The sequence below is a fragment of the Pristiophorus japonicus genome, chromosome 28, assembly GCF_044704955.1.
Source record: "Pristiophorus japonicus isolate sPriJap1 chromosome 28, sPriJap1.hap1, whole genome shotgun sequence".
Lineage (NCBI taxonomy): Eukaryota > Metazoa > Chordata > Chondrichthyes > Pristiophoridae > Pristiophorus > Pristiophorus japonicus.
In genome coordinates, this window is record NC_092004.1 from 1,061,084 (window position 1) to 1,075,194 (window position 14,111).

Sequence of the window (14,111 nt, forward strand, 5' to 3'; positions counted from 1 at the left end):
TAAATGCACCAGTTCTCTGTTTCTCATTAAACTCTGACTGTATCCGTCGACATGCACCTGCGCTATATTTGTAATTAAACAGTAACTTTATTACCAAAAATAACCTGATGATCCCCATTTCCTGGCGTGTACTCTCTGAGCTCATTCTGACTGCGCGAGCCACCTCGTGTTCTCTCGACCCTATTCTCACTCAGTTACACAAAATGGATGTCCTCTCCAATTTCGATCCTGGCCCAGCATGCTGGTTGATATACTGAATCTTACCCTCTGTTCCTTACTGACCCCCTTCCTTTCAAATATGCCGTCAAGATTAACTCCTAACGAATCCAAATTGTTCCCCTTTTTGATTAATTTGGATACAATCTCCAACTTCCCATTCCTCTCCAAGGTCCATGAACTTATTGTGTGCATGTTGCCCTTAATTCCATGTTTGAAAATGCACAACCAGATTTATGTCCTTTCACAGCACTTCTTCATCTCGGAGCAAACAAATCAAATGTCAATATATAAGTCAGACATCCGGGAAAGCGTGCGGAGTGCCAGCACAAATATCTGGTATGTAACCTCAGAATTCCCTCTGAGGGCAGTGCACAATGTTATGCTCCATGTCTCATCAGGAGCTACAGAGTCGCTCATATCTTCCACGTCTGGAGGAGGTGGCAACATTTACGTTGACCAGTTCTGAGGAGCGAGATGGCTCTCCACTCGTGCAAAGAAGGTTAGATCCCACAGGTTGCAACATTGGAGTCCTCGGTGAGGAGCTCATTCCGTTTTAGTATCAAAATGGAGGGTGGCAGATTGTACCTCAGTACTCCCAAGTCAGGGAAGGAGGGATGGTGGGCCTCAGTATCCCCAGGTGAGGGAGGGTGGGATTGTAGGCCTTAGTACCCCAGGGCAGGGACTGAGGGAATGAGGGCCTAAGTACACCCAGGGGTCAGAGTGACGGAGTTTGGGACTCAGTAGCCACATGGCAGGGAGGGAAGTAGTGTGGGCCTCAGTACCCAGAAGGCAGGGAGGGAAGTAGTGTCGGCCTCAGTTCCCACAGAACAGGGAGAGAGGGAGTTTGCGCCTCAATATCCCCATGGCAGTGTGGGAGGGAATGTGAGCCTCAGCGCCCCCAGGGTAAGTAGGGAGTGAATATGGGCCTCAGGAACCTCAGGGCAGGGAGTGAGGGAGTGTGGGCCTCACTAACCCCAGAGCAGGGAGTGATGGAGAGTGGGCCACAGTTCTTGAAGTGCAGAGAAAAATGGAATGCGGGACTCAGTACCCCCTGGGAGGGAGGGTGTGTGGTCCTCAATACCCCCAGGCAGGGAGGGAGTGATTATGGGCCTCAGTACCCCCAGGGCAGGCAGTGAGGGAGTGTGGGTCTCAGTAACCCCAGGGCAGGGAGGAAGGGAGTAGGTATGGGCCACATTGTACCCACAGTCCAGGGAGGGATGGAGTGTGGGCCTCAGTACCCCCAGAGGAGGGAGGCAGGCAGTGTGGGACCTCAGTACCACGAGGGCAGGGAGAGAGGGAGTGTGGGCCTCAGTATCCCCAGGTCAGGGTGGGAGCGAGTGTGCGCCTAAGTAGCCTCAAGGCAGGGAGGAAGAGACAGTTGACCTCAGTATCCCAGGAATTGGGAGGAAGGTAGTATGGGTCTCAGTACCCCCAGGGCAGGGAGGGAGGGTGATCTTATAGAAACATTTAAAATAATGAAAGAGTTAGACAATATAGAGGCAGAGAGGTTGTTTCCTCTGGTGGGGGAGACAAGAACTAGGGGGCACAGCCACAAAATATGGGGGAGCCAATTTAAAATCGAGTTGAGAACGAATTTCTTCTCCTCGAGGATTGTGAATCTGTGCAATTCTCTGCCCAAGGAAGCAGTTGAGGCTAGCTCATTGAATGTAATCAAATCACACATAGATAGATTTTTTACCAAAAAGGGAATTAAAGGTTATGGGGAGCGGGCGGGTAAGTGGAGCTGTGTCCACGGCCAGATCAGCCATGATCTCTTTGAATGGCGGTGCAGGCTCGAGGGGCATGATGGCCTACTCCAGTTCGTAATTCTTATGTTCCTATGTTCTTATATTCTTATGTGTGGGCCTGTGTACATTCAAGACAGGGAGGAAGGGAGTATGGTCCTCAGAAACCCCAGCGCAGGGAGGGAGGATTGTAGTCCTCAGCAACACCAGGACAGGGAGAGAGGGAGGGAGTATGGGTCTCAGTACCTCCAGTGTAGGGAGCGATGGAATATGGGACTCAATACCATCAGTGCAGTGAGGGAGGGAGTGAGAATTTGCCTCAGTACCCGCAGAGCAGGGATGGAGGGAGAGAATGTCGGGATGATTACCCACAGGCCACGCTGGGAGTTAGCGTGGGCCTCAGTACCTACAGGGCAGGGAGTTAGGGATGGAGTGTGGGCCTCATTATCCCAGGGATTGCGAGGTAGGAAGTATGGGTCTCAGTACCCTCAGCGCATGTAGGGACGATGTGTGGGCCTGTATACGCCCAGGGCAGACATGGAGGGAGAGTGGGCCCCAGTATTCCCAGGGCAGGGAGTGAGAGAGTCCGGGATACAGCAGCGCCAGGGCAGGGAGGGAGGGTGGAAGTCTGGGCTTCAGTACCCAGAGCAGGGAGGGATGGAGGCAGTGTTGACCTCAGTAACCCCAGGGCAGCGTGGGAGAAAATGTGCGCTCAGCATCCTCAGTGCAGGAAGGGAGTGAGCGACTGTGGGCATCAGTAAACAAGGGCAGGGAGAGTGAAAGTGTGGACCTCAACACAACCAGATCAGTAGGGAGGGAGTGTCTGGCTGATCACCCTCACGGAGGGAGGGAGGGAGTATGTGCCTCAGTGCCGCCAATGCAGTGAGGGTGATAGTGTGCGCCTTAAGAACACCAGGGCTGTTAGTGTGGTGGATAGGCTTCGGTACACCCAGGGCATGGAGGTCGGGAATGTGAGGCTAAATACCACCAGGGCACGGAGAGTGGCAGTTAGCGAGTGGGGCCTCAGCAATTCCATTGTTCCGAGCGATGGAGTGTTGGCCTCAGCACCTCCGCGGCTCGGAGGTAGTGACGTAGCGTATGCCTCAGCACCCAGGGCAGGCATGGTAGGGAAGTGGGCCTCAGCACCCCCTGGGCATGTGGGGAGGGTGTGGGGCCTCAGCAAACCCACGGCAGGGAGGGAAGGAGTAGGGACTCAGCAACCCCAGGGCAGGGTGGGAGAGAATGTGACCTCAGCAACCCCAGGACAGGGCGGGAGGGAATGGGGCCTCAGCAACCCCAGCGCGAGCTGAAGATGGAGTTGAATGTCATAGAAACAATAAACATAGAAATTAGGTGCAGCATTAGGCCATTCAGCCTTTGAGCCTGCACCACCATTTAATCTGATCATGGCCGGTCATGAAAATTCAGTTCTTCTTTCTTGCTTTCTCTCCATATCCCTTCATCACTTTAGCCGTAAGGGCCACATCTAACTCCCTTTTGAATCGATGTAATGAATTGGCTTCAACAAATTTCTTGGGAGATCATTCCAACAAGTTCACAATTCTCTGAGTAAAGAACTTTCTCCTCATCTCGGTCCTAAATGGCTAACCACTTATCCTTAGACGGTGACCCCTGGTTCTGGACTATCCCAACATCGGGAACATTCTTCCTGCATCTAACCTGTCCAATCCTGTCAGAATTGTATATGTTTCTATGAGATCCCCTCGCATTCTTCTAAATTCCAGTGATTATAAGCCTAGTTGATCCAGTTTTTCTTCATATGTCAGACCTGCCATCCCGGGAATCAGTCTGCTGAACCTTCGCTGCACTCCGTCAGTAGCAAAAATGTCCTTCCTCAGATTAGGAAACCAAACTCTACACAATATTCACGTTGTGGCCTCACCAAGGCTCTATACAAATGCATCAAGACCTCCTTGCTCCTACACTCAAATCATCTCGCTATGAAGGCCAACATGCCATTTGCCATCTTCATCGCCTGCTGTACCTGCATCTCAACTTTCAATGACTGATGTACAATTAAACCCAGGTCTCGTTACAGCTCCCCTTTTCGTAATCTGTCACCATTCAGATAATATTCTGCCTTCCTGTTTTTGCCACCAAAGTGGATACCCTCACATTTATCTACATCATGCTGCATCTGCCATGCATTTCACAACTCACCAATCAAAACCAATTCACGCTGCGGACTCTTGAAGTTGTTCAAGTCTAGCCTTGTTGGCAATAGGCTGAGGAGGTATGGAAAATGGTCCACTGTGGCCAAATTCTCGTGATGGATTTGATAACGACGGGGTGGCGCGGGGGGGAGGGGGAGGGGGGCAATGCTGTGTGTTGGTGGCAGGTTGTTATTGGATCTTTCTCTTATGGATGTTTAGTTTAAGGCCCATGCTCTCGTATGTATCGGTGAAGGTGTTGATGAAGGCTTCGTGTTCGGCCAACGAATGTGCGCAGACACAGGCATTGTTGTCGCACTGTAGTCCCATGAAGGATTTTGGGATGAACTTCCCTCTGGTTGGGAGACGGCGGATGTTGTACAGATTTCCGTTTGTCCTATATTTTAGCTCCTCTCCAGGGCGAAGCTTGCTGAACGTGTGATGGAGCATAGAAGCAAGGAAGATCTGGAAGAGCGTGGTGCGATGACACAGCTTTGTTTGACCCCGGTCCGTACATGGAATGGTTCTCTAGTGGATGCGTTGATCGGGAGCACGGCTAGCATTTCATCCTGGCGCATGGTGACAAACCTTTAAGTGCAGCCGAACCTGAGGAAGTCGCTCCATAATCCCTCACGGTTGACAATGTTGGAGGCTTTCGTGCGCTCAAAGAAGGCCATGTACAAGTGCTCGTGCTTTTCCCTGCATTTCTCTTGTATCTGCGGCGTGGTGAAGATCATATCCATTGTTGCAATTAGTGGGCGGAATCGGCATTGCGGCTCTGGGAGGAGTTTTAGCCACAGGGAGACGGTGGTTGAAGAGAATTCTTGCGATGACTTTGCCATTGGTTGAGAGCAGCGAGATTTCTCTGTCGTTACCACAGTCGGACTCATCACCTTTCTTTAAGATCCTCACAATTAAAGCTACTCTTAGATATCCTGGCATGATCTTCTACTTCCAGATAAGACAGATCATGTAATGAATCCATGCCAGTAGTGCTTCGTCGCCAAGCTTCACTACTTCAGGTAGAGATTCCATCTGCTACTGAGGCTTTGCTGTTTTTAGTTGTGGGATGGCCTTTTCAAACTCGTGCCGAGCTGTGATTGTACCAATGAGGTGATTGGTAGCTTGCTATGGGATGGAGCCAAGGATACTCACGTCGAAAACTGATTCTTGGTTGCGATGATCCTCGAAAGCTGATTTCCAGCGAGCACTGACAAGCCTCATTGTCCTTGATGAGCACCTCTTCGTGCTTCGCTTTCAGTGGAATAGGATCTTGGACCATAGGGTCTACGGCAGTGAACAATCCACCCGCGTCGTACTTGTCGGATACCTGCTAGATCTTCTCATCTATTAATTATCTCTTAGTTGGAATTTTTTTCTTAAATTCACGTTCTCTATTAGTATGAGGTACTATAATAGTTTGAGGGGCTGTATTAGGTTGAGTTTCTCGAATAGATTGAAGTGTATTATTTAAGGTGGTTGTATTTGTTTGAGGGTCTCATATTGGATTGAGTTTCTCTCATAGTTTCAAGTCCTATATTAGCTTGAGTTTCTCTAAATTGTTGGAAGTGTTATATTATTTTACGCTGCTGCATTTATTTTAGATTCTGTATTCATTTGAGGTATACTTATCAGTTTGAGGGGCTGTGATATTTTGAGGTTCTCTCGTAGTTTATGGTTATCTATTAGTTTGGGGATCTTTATTGTTTTAGGGGCTGTATTAGTTTCACGTTCTCTATTAGTTCTAGGGGCTGTATTATTGGAAATGCTGTATTCGTTTCAATGGCTATATGAATATAACTTGCTGTGTGTGGTGCAGTTGCTGCATTAGTTTTAGGTCCTCTATTAGCTTGAAGTTCTCTGTTAGTTTGTCGTTCTCTATTTATTGTATTAGTTTGAAACTCTCCATTCGTTTTAGTGTCTGTATTAATTAGAGGTTCTCTATTAGTTTGAGAAGCTGTATTAGGTTTAGATTTTGTATTAGTTTGAGGTCCTGTCGTGGTTTGAGGTTCTCTATTAGTTTGATGGGATGTAATATTTTGAGCTTCTCTGTAAGTTATATGTTCTCAATTAGTTTGGGTATCTCTATTCGTTTGAGTTTTCTATTATGTTGAGTTCTGCAATGCTTTGAGTGGTTGGATTAGTTTGAGCTTCTCTATTACTTTAAGGATATATATTAATTTTAGGTTCTCGAAAAATTTGTGTTGTAGTATTATTTTAAGCGGCTGTATTTGTCTTGGATCCTCTACTGGTATGAGGACATCTATTAATTTGAGGTTCTTTATTAGTTTGAGGGGCTGCATTAGTTTGAGGGGTTGTATTTGGTTGAGGGACTGTATTAGTTTGAGGGTCTGTGTTAGTTTGAGGGGCTGTATTAGTTTGAGGGACTGTATTAGTTTCAGAGTCTGTATTAGTTTGATGGACTGTATTAGTTTCTGGGTCTGTATTAGTTTGAGGGACTGTATTAGTTTGAGGGTCTGTATTAGTTTGAGGGTCTGTATTAGTGTGAGCAGCTGTATTAGTTTGAGGGTCTGTATTCGTTTGGTGGACTGGATTAGTTTGATGGGCTCTATTAGTTTGACGGACTGTATTAGTTTGAGGGGCTGTATTAGTTTGATGGTCTGTATTAGTTTGAGGGACCGTATTAGTTTGAGCGTCTGTATTAGTTTGAGGGACTGTTTTAGTTTGAGGGGCTGCATTAGTTTGAGGGACTATTCGTTTGATGATCTGTAATAGTTTGAGGGGCTGCATTAGGTTGAGGGACTGTATTAGTTTGAGGGTCTGTACTTGTTTAAGTTTCTCTATTAGTTTGAGGTTCTCTATTAGTTAGAGTTTCTATAATAGTTCGGGAGTGTATTAGAATGATGGGCTATATTAAGTTCACATTCTCTATTAGTCTGAGATGCTATCTTTGATTGGGCTGTGTTATTTTGACGTTTGGTATTACTTTCATGTTCTTTATTACTTTGCGGGGCTGTATTAGTTTGAATGTCTCTATTAGTTTGAATATTTCGATTATGTAGAGCCTTCTTATTAGTTTCAGGTTCTCTATTAATTTGAGTGGATTATTTTCAGGCTCCCTATTATTTTGAATTTATTAGTTTCAGATTCTCTCTTAGTTTGAATTTAAATATTAGTGTGAGTTTCGTTAATAGTTTGAGTATCTCTGTTAGTTTGAGGGTCTGTATTAGCTTTTGAGTGTCTTTATTATTTTCAAGGTCCGCATTATTTTGAGGTTCTCGAAAGATTTATTCAACATTAGTTTGATATTCTTTATTAGTTTGAGGTTCTGTGTTACTTTGAGGATCACATTTAGTTTGAGGTTTTCTTTTAGTTTGAGGGGTTGTATTAGTTTTAGTTTAGGTACTATCCAATATTAAAGGGTTATTTTAGTTTAAGGTTCACTTGGTTTGAGGGGCTTTACTAGTTTGAGGTTCTCTATTCGTTTGATGTGCTGTATTATTGTGAGTGTCTCTATGATGATAAGTGCTGTTATTTTTTGCATTCCATTAGCTATATGAGTTTGAGGTGCTGTGTTACTTTTTGGTAATCGAATTACCTAAAAGTAACACAGCACCTCAAACTTATATACCTAATGCACTCGTGAATGAGGTGCAGTATGGGTATGAGAGGTTTAATGAATATGAGGGCATGTATTAGCTTGAGGACTATCATAGAAATTACCCACTTTAATTTTTGAACTGGATTTCCGTAGTTAAAGAGATCAGGCACTTCCTAGACCGCAGTAGAACAGCCTTGAGAAGGATATTGTACATTTTTAATTGAAGTACTGAATGCCTGCATTTAAAGGGAAGCCACGACCCGCTATGTAGCGCAGCAGCTCTAACATTGCGAATGTAATTGCTGAATAGCTACAGTTAAAGAAGGCAGCCACATCACAGTGCATGGAGTAGCCCTGAGAGAGAAACTCTAACATTGGGAATGTAATTGCTGAAAGGCCACAGCAGAGTAAAGGACATCACCCGAAAAAATATTCGATCTCCAGTTTGGCCTGATGTTTTTTGAAACAACAACCAAATTGCTGGGAGAATACAGGTGGAAACTTTTGTGAGTTAATTAATGTGAGCAGAATTGTCCAGACTTTCGGGTTTCCAATTTGAATCTCTGCAGTAAATATATTCGTTCGCAACAGGGACTTAAATCGGCTGTCGTAATCTGTTTGTTCACTTTTTAAAAATAACTATTTTGATCGATGTTGCGACCTCAATGTCCCCGTGGAGAGCCCGCAGGGTATAAATTAAAGGCGCTGGAATTGTACCGCCTCAGAGTATAATTCAGGGAGACTGCCTGCAGCATAAAGGGACACATAACTTCACGCAGAAAATGCTTCCAATACAACATGCCGAGAGAATATATTTCATTTTCATTGCTGTCATTGGTATTCCTGGTACGTTAGTAAAGCCATTGAAGTTGTGCATATCTTTGTGAGAGTTGGCCTCTGGTTTTGATCTGTGACTGATAATGTTACATCCTGGTCTAGTGGTGCCCGGTATAGATACCTGATCGGTGATGTCATTCCGTTCAGACAAATGGCCTGAATAACTTCTGCGGTTTGATTTAAATGCTCCATCTGAAAATAAACGTCTGTTTTTAACTAACAAGCTTATTGAATTATCAAGCTATTGTCTTTGGTGGAATATTGTGTACTTTTGAATCAGTCCTTACTCGGCGCAACTATCTGAGGGAAGGTGTTAGTAGGAGTGCCTATCACTGTAGCATGTACTGAATGTGAGTCACGATCCGGCGTGGAACTTGATAACCCAGTGATCATTATTGCTGAGAGTGTCTGTCACTGTAGAACTGTACCGACTGTTGGTAACTAACCGGTGTGGAACACCATACCCCAGTGACCATGTATTACTGGGAGTGTCACTGTAGGATATACTCAGTGTGCATCATTAACCGGTGTGGAACACCGTACCACAGTGACCATGTATTATGTGGAGTGTATTTCACTGAAGGATATACCGAGTGTGGATCACTAACGGTGTGTTAAAACGTCCCCCAATGACCATGTATTATTGGGAGTGTCTGTCACTGTTGGATCCCCTGAACGTGGGTCACTACCCGGTGTGGAACACCGTCCCACTGTGACCATGTATTACTGGGGGTGTGTGTCACTGTAGGATGCATTGAGTGTGGGTCACTAACCGCTGTAAAACACTGGACCCCAGTGACCATGTTTTACTGGGAGAATGTGTCACTGTCGGATGTACTCGGTGTGGGTCACTATTTCCTCTACTTCCGCTTCAGAGGCATACCCTCAGAATCGAGGAAGACTTGATTCTCGACTAAAAATTATTTCCCAGAGGGCTGAATATTCCAAAGCATGACCTACATTCTCTGTCACAGCTGGGGCAGCTATTGGTTGGTTAACGGGAGTGCGGGATGTCTGGGTTGCGGCGAGCTCCTTCCGCTACCTACACTTGGCTTCAGCTTGCTCTCAGCGATAACACTCGAGGTGCTATGCGCCATGCGGATGCTTTTCCTCCACTTTGGGCTGGCTTGTGCCAGGGATTGCGAGTTGTAGATGGGGACGTTGTAATTCTTCAAGGAGGCTTTGTGTCTGACATGTTACGTTTCCTCTAGCCACCGGTGGCTCGCTTTCAATAACGAATCACTGAGAAGAGCGTTTGCTTTTTAAATCTCATGTTAGGCGTGCCGTCGATTTAGCCCGCCCAACGAAGCTGATCGAATTTGGCTAAAGCTTCGATGCTGGGGATGTTGGCGTGACCGAGAGCACTGACGTTGGTGCGCCTCTCCGGCCAATTAATTTGCAGGAAATTGCAGAGGCAGCATTGCTGCTTCTCCAGTGCTTTGAGGTGCCTGCTGTAAATATTCCATGTCTATGATGCATATAGGAGGGGGGGTATCACTACTGCCCTGAAGACCATGAGCTTGGTCCGGTGTTTGAGGTCCTGGTCTTCAAACACTTCCTTCCTCTAGCGTCCGAAGGCTGCACTGTCAAACTGAAGGCAGTTTTGGACATTGCCATCAAAGTCTGCCCTTGTTGACAGCAGACTCCCCAGGTATGGAAAATGGTCCACATTGCACAGTGACTCGCCCAGTAAACGAGAGCTCCCCTGAAACTCGCAGCGGAAAGCGAGTTTCCCTCCACCTATCGCCGCTGATAGATTCCGATTGCCGCATTTGCAATTTAATTCATTCTCCATTTACACTGGAAGCCCTCTCGCCCTCACCGGCTTTGAGCTGGGAATGAAACCCTTGCGGCTTGCTGATCCTTATCCTGACCCCAGTGCACTGCCCTTGCTGAAAGTACAAGTGCTGAACATCTGGTCTGAACAATGTTCTATCACCACACTCCAATGGTGCTGGTATGGGAGTTCGGATGGTTCCAAGCTATGCTGCATTTTCTTGATATACGGGGAAATTTCAATGTTCCACTTCTACTCAGGTACCCTCCTTTACATATTTGTCAGGCACATTGATTACTGTGGTAGTGCATTTTTCTTTCCTAGCCATGAACTGGAAAATGTCCTAACTCGAAAAAAGTCTTGATCACCCATTACCTCAAACCTTTGCTTTGTGTCCGATATTGGCTCCTGGTTAAAGAACGCCTCGATTTTGAGAATTATCACCCCTGTTTACAAATCTCTCCGTGGCCTCGCACCTCCCTACTTCTGTAATAATTTTCAGCCTCACAACCCTTCAAGATATCTCCGCTCTTCAAATGCTGCCCTCTCGAACATCGGTCATTATATTGCCTTACCTTCAGCTGGTTGGGTCCTATTCTCTGGCTGTCTCTCCATGAACGTCTACGCTTCTCTGACTATTTTTCCATTTTAAAGCCGCACCCTAAAAGCTTTTACCAAGCTTTTAGTTATATGCCTTAATTTCTTCTTTTTTGTCTCGGTGTCATATGAATCTTTGATGTTCTATAATTGCAGCTTCGACGCGCCTTGGGAAGTTTAACGACGTTAAAGGCGCGATTTAAATAAAAGTTATTATTATTAATAATATTAGTTATTATTCATATTAATATTATTATTAATAATAATAGTAATAAAAATAATACTGTATTCAACTTTGCTTCTAATTTATGCCCCTATCTATCCTTGACATGTTCCGTCAGACGCTTTGTTTCACTTCCTCGACAGCTCTAAGTCTATTTCCGAAGATAGGCTCTCAACAAATATTCACCATAATCTGGCCGAATCCAACAGCTACCTTGCTTATATGACCTCTCACCCAGCTTGCTGGAAAGAATCTATTACATTCTCCGAGTGTCGCTGTCAGCGTTGCATCTGTTCTGATGATGCCGGCTCGCACACCATTGCTTACAACATGTCTCCCTTTTTCTCATGCTTAGGATACTCGTTCTCTGAGGTGGACAGGTTCCTCCACCGTGTCAATCCAATTTTCCGCATTTATGTTCAGAGGAGGATTCCCCACCACTGTGGTGGAAAAGGCCCAGCGCAGAGTCAATCAAATTTGCTGCATTACTTTCATCGCCCCTGATCCTCCCTGCTCGAACCATAATAGGATCCCCTTGTCCGCACCTTCCACACAACCAATCCTACCATTCAGAAGGTCATTCTCCACCATTTCCGTCCCTTCCTTCTTATTCCCACCATTAAACACCTCCCCTTTCAGCATTCCCAATGGATCGGTCCCTCCATGACATTCTGGACCACCCCTGAATCGCCCTCAACAGTTCTCTCTTTCCACCGGAACTTCCAATGGAAAACGTAGCAGATGCAAAACCTGCCCTTTCACCTCCATTCTTCCCATCGTCCAGGGCATTTAACGTGAAACAGTAATTGACGTATATTTCTTCCAATGTAGAATACTGTATTCAGCGTTCATGATGCAGTCTCCTGTAGATTGGACAGGACTGGACAGAGATTGTGTGATTTCATTCCTGAACTTCTCAATTGTGTTCAGAAACGTGTCTCTCTCCCTCCCACTGTCTCACAGTCCCCGGTCACTTGCCCCTTCAATTCTATGTACCAATAACAGTCTGAAATCTCTACCTTCGACCTTCTAAAATGTTCCCCTTTGTAACCCAATGAGGAACAGCACCACATGTTTTGATTACGCAATTATAGCAACCCGGACATAAAACTGAGTTTAAACATTTCAGATCAATAATACCGCTCCCGTTTCCTCAGATGAAGCATGTCTTCAGCAGTGCCACTGGGACTGGAGGCGGTATGCTCTGGTGCTTCGGACCGCCTCTCGGTACACGTCAGACGGGTGGCACCGCACCCATGGGGTCTACCGATCTTTCCCCGCCACATTCACGGGCCATGGGAGTGGAGGAGGTATGTGCTGGTGCTTGTGACCGCCTCTCGGTACATGGCAGGCGGGCTGGTCCGCAACCCTGGAGTCTACTGACCTACTCTGCTGCATTTCCGTGCCATGGGAGCGTAATGATCTTTGCCAGATTGGCCTTGATCCCACCCGCCCCACTCTGTATTTCTGCTCTATCCAGTTACACCTCCTCTGGACCCATTTCCTGTTCCTTTACTTGTCCCATTTTTCTTCCACCATCATCCGTTTTCTCATTAAATCACTCCTGCCCACTATCCCATTAAAGACCTTCAGCTTTATTCTTTCCTGCTCCTACCACAATTTTCTCCTCCTCTAAGTATGCGTTAAAACTGTTCATCGCTCATGTATTCCAGTATTGATGAAGGGTTATCACCTGAAACGTTAAATGTGCTTCTCTCTCCACAGACGCTGCTTGGCATACTGAGTGTTTTCAGCTTTCTCTGTATTTTATCAGATTTACAACGCTTTGTAAGGGGGATAATCTGAGCAGAGGGAGAGAGAGGGAGAGCGTGTCCGGCCTTGCGGAAGGCACACCTGCATATCCTGGCCCACAACCAGGGTCTTGAAGGCAATTCAATTGTCCCCGAAGCTGCACTTGGCTCAATTTACATGCCGGGTATCCCGAGGCCTGGGAAACACAGCCGGCCACAGTAAAACCCGTACAACAGGTTAAACCAAATACTGCCAGCCGCATTGATACATTTATATTGCCCATCCGCCCGCTGGGATCGCTCGGCTTCTCTCCCTCTGCACCGTCTCCGCTAAACTTGGAAGCAGCAGGTTGGAGGTAGGTTGAGTTGGGATGATATACTTTACAAATTTGTGCTGAATCACAGGCCTTACTGTCTGCGCTCAGTCACCGACAATGTGTGACCAATAATTGACCATCTGTTTCCCTTTTCCCTTCTGTTTATTACAGTGAATTAGGTGGCGATTGTGGACCTGTCCCGGGGAAAATGTGGGCTGTCCACATCACCACTCGCTACCTGCTGGCCATGGCAGCGGCGGATCTACTGGTTGTCATCATGACGTAATACTTTCGCAGATCAGTTGGTAAAATTTCCCGGGATCTTTCCTGGATATCACCCCTGTGTGTAGTGTTATCGACGTCCTATCCAGTGCAGCCACAGACTGTTCTGTCTAGTTCACCGTCACTTTCACCTTTGATCGATTTGTTGCCATTTGTTGCCAGAAACAGAAAACCAAATGTTGCACCGGGAGAACTGCGGCTATGGTTCTGGCAACAAGCTGCATTCTGCTCTTTTCAGAAAACGTTCCCATCTACTTTACAAGTGAACCTGGGGAGGTAATTGACAATGTGCCGTGGTTCCGTGACACAATCCCAGACTATTATACTGAACCCGGATGGGTAGGATTTGACTGGTTTCTTACGCTTTTAACCCCACTGCTCCTATTCGCTGTAATTTTGTTGCTCAACGCTCTTACAGTCAGATATATCCACCAGTCGAGTCCGTAAAGGATTGAGGGGTGAGAGCAAGGGGGAGAATGGCAGTGACCCAGAGATAGCGAGCAGGAGGAAGTCTGTGATTTTACCCTTCACCATATCCGGCAGCTTCATATTGCTGTGGCTGGCATATGTTATAGATTTCTTATATTATAGCATAACAGGAACAAATCCTGATTATTACAATGATTCTTT